A 3,241-nucleotide genomic window follows, 5' to 3' on the forward strand; every position below is an offset into this window, starting at 1 on the left:
GTTACATTAGGGCGTCACCCTTGCTTTAGTTTCTTAGATCATTCTTTTTCATGGAAATTTTGTAATTCATTCCCTTTCCAAGAGTTTGTTTAGAGCATCCCCCTTCGTTGAGTTTGTTAATGACATCCCCTTCCCAAATTTTGTTAAGAGAATCCCCCTTCTTTGAGTTTCATTAGCGCATCCCCCTTCATTGAGTCTTGTTAGCACATCACTTCTTTGAGTTTGTTTACAACATTCTCCCTCCATATCTTTGTTTAAGGCATCCCCCTTCCTTGAGTCTTATAAAGACGTCCCACTATCCCTTAGTTTCTTTATAGAATATCTATTCCTCGAGTTTGTTTAGTGTTTTTGCCCTCTTCCTTGAGAATTTTTTTAGTGCATCCCCCTTCCTAGAGTTTGTTTAGGGCAACCTAATTCTTAGAGTTACTTATGGCATCCCCTCATTTGATTATGTTTAAGGGAACCCCCATCCTTGAGTCTTCTTAGCGCATTCCCCTTCCATGAAGTTCCTAATGGCAATGCCTTTTTTTGAGTTGTTTTAGGGCATCCTCCATCGTTGAGTTTATATAGGGCAACCTCATCTTTTTTGTTTCTTTAATGCATTGACCTTCTTTGAGTTCATTTAGGGAATGTGATTTCATCGAGTCTTATTAAGGCATCTTTTTCCATTATTTTGTTTAAGGCGTCCCCCTTCATTCAGTTAATTTATGGCATCCACCTTCCTAATCTATGTTTAGATCATCCCATTTTCTTCAATGTTATTAAGGCATCTCCTCCTACCCATCCCATAGTTTCTTTGTAGCAATTCCTTGCATTTGTTTAGGTTATGCCCACATCCTTGAGTATGTTTAGCACATCCCCCTTTCTTGAGTTTGTTTAAGGGTATGCCCTATTCCTTGAGTATGTTAAGGACATCCTCCTTCCTTGAATTGTTTTTGGGCATCCCATTCCTTAAGTTTGTTTAGGGTATTCCCCTTCATTGAGTTTATTGAGGGCATCCTCTTTCCTCAAGTGATATTAGGGTATTCCCATTCCTCTATTTTTTTAGGACATTCCTATTCATTGGGCTATCAAACTACCTTGATTTACTTTAGTCCATCACCCTTCCTTCAGTTTACTAGGTCATCCATCTTCATGGAGATTTTTAATTCATTCCCTTTCCTAGAGTTTGTTTAGACCAACCAACTTCCTTCAATTTTGTTAGGGCATACCCTTTCCTAGGGATTACTTAGCAGACTCCCACTTCCTTTAGTGTAGTAGGGCATCCCCATCTAGTAGTTTGTTTAGTGCAACTCCATTTCTTGAGGTTTTTGGGCACAACTGATTTTGATGGGATTGGGCATCCCCCTTGGTAGCGTTTGTTTGTGGCATGCCCTTTCTATGAGTCTTATTAGTGGATCCCCCTTCTTAATATTCATTTACGACGTTCTTCTTCCATTGGCTTTTTAAGGGCATCCCGCTTACTCGAATTTACTTAGAGCATCCCCCTTCCTTGACTTTGTTTAGAGAATTCCCCTTCATCAAGTTTATTAAGGGCATCCTTTAGGGCATCCCACTTCCTTAAGTTGGTTTAGGGTATCCTTCGTCCTTCACCCCATAATCAGGATGTCATCCTATGTTCTATCTAAACATAATCATTTGTTCTCGAGATTCCTCATCATTGAAATGCCATTCATTGTTCTATTCATTTTCATTCTTAGTTTGTTTAGTTTCACATCATTGAGATGTCATCCTAGGTTCTATCTAAGCTAATTCGTTTGTCTTTTGATTGCTCATCATTGGACCATAATTCTTGGTTCTATCTTTGTTCATTGTTAGTTCATTTAGTTACCCGTCATTGGTTTACTATCCTAGTTTTAATATGAGTTTATTCGTTTGTTCCCCTCTTATTTCTCATCACTAGGACGTCATCCTAGGTTCTATCTATGTCCAATTTGAGTTAATTTTGTGTCCGATCATCTGCATACCATCCTAGGTTCTACCTAAGCTTAGTTGGTTGTTTCTTATGTTTCTCATCATTGTGACGTCATCTTAGTTTCTATCTAGGTTTGTTCTTAGTTCCTTTGGGTTCTAAACATTTGGATGCAATCCTAGGTTCGACCTATGTTCATTGTTCATTCCTTTGGTTTCCCACCATTGTGAACTACCTAAGCTTATTCGTATGTTCCTTTGTTTCTCATTTCCAAACATTTGGATGCAGTCCTAGGTTTAGCCTATGTTCATTGTTCGTTCCTTTGGTTTCCTATCATTGTGAACTATCTAAGCTTATTTGTATGTTCCTTTGGTTTCTCATAATTAGGACGCCGTCCTAGGTTCTGTCATTGGTCATTCTAACTTCCTAAGGTTTTCCTAAGCTTATTTCTTTGTTCTTTTAGTTTCTCATCATTGAGATATCATCCTAGGTTCTATCTGTGCTTAATTTTAGTTCATTTGGTTTCAAATTTTTGGGCATCCCACTTCATTGAGTCTTGTTAGCACATCCCCTTCTTTGAGTTTGTTTACAACCTTCTCCTTCCATGTCTTTGTTTAGGGCATCCCCTTTCTTATTAAGACATCCCATTCTCCCTTAGTTTCTTTATAGAATATCTATTCCTTGAGTTTGTTTAGTGTTTGTGCCCTCTTCCTTGGGAATTTTTTTGGTGCATCCCCCTTCCTAGAGTTTTTTTAGGACAACCCGATTCTTAGAGTTACTTATGGCATCACCATTTGATTATGTTTAAGGCAACCCCCATTCTTGAGTCTTATTAGTGTGTGCTAGGGCATGGGTGTTTTGTATCCATTGAGCAAAGACGGGTTGTAATTGTATAGGAGTATTTGAAAACATATTTTGAGGATGCCCTAAAGTGCATATCATATTGCCTAGGATAATGAGCATAAGAGCTAAAGGGCTATTATTGTATTAGCCCTTCGATAGGTTATGCTAGTTTTTTCCCCTTTCCTTTGTCCAAAGGACCCAAAGGGCCCGAAGCACCTTAACAAAGGGTGGAACCCGAGAAACCTTGAAGTAGAATACCTGATACAGAGTGGAACTCCCAAGAAAGACTTAAGGTCGAAGACCGAAGCAGAAGTGAAACACACCTTCCATGAGTTTCCTAACGGCAACGCCTTCTTTTGAATTTGTTTAGGGCATCCTCCATCGTAGAGTTTATTTAGGGCAACCTCATCTTTTGTGTTTCTTTAATACATGAACCTTCCTTTAGTTCATCTAGGGAATGTGATTTAATCGAATCTTATTAAGGCA

Source organism: Vitis riparia, chromosome 19, assembly GCF_004353265.1.
Source record: "Vitis riparia cultivar Riparia Gloire de Montpellier isolate 1030 chromosome 19, EGFV_Vit.rip_1.0, whole genome shotgun sequence".
In the NCBI taxonomy this organism is placed as follows: domain Eukaryota; kingdom Viridiplantae; phylum Streptophyta; class Magnoliopsida; order Vitales; family Vitaceae; genus Vitis; species Vitis riparia.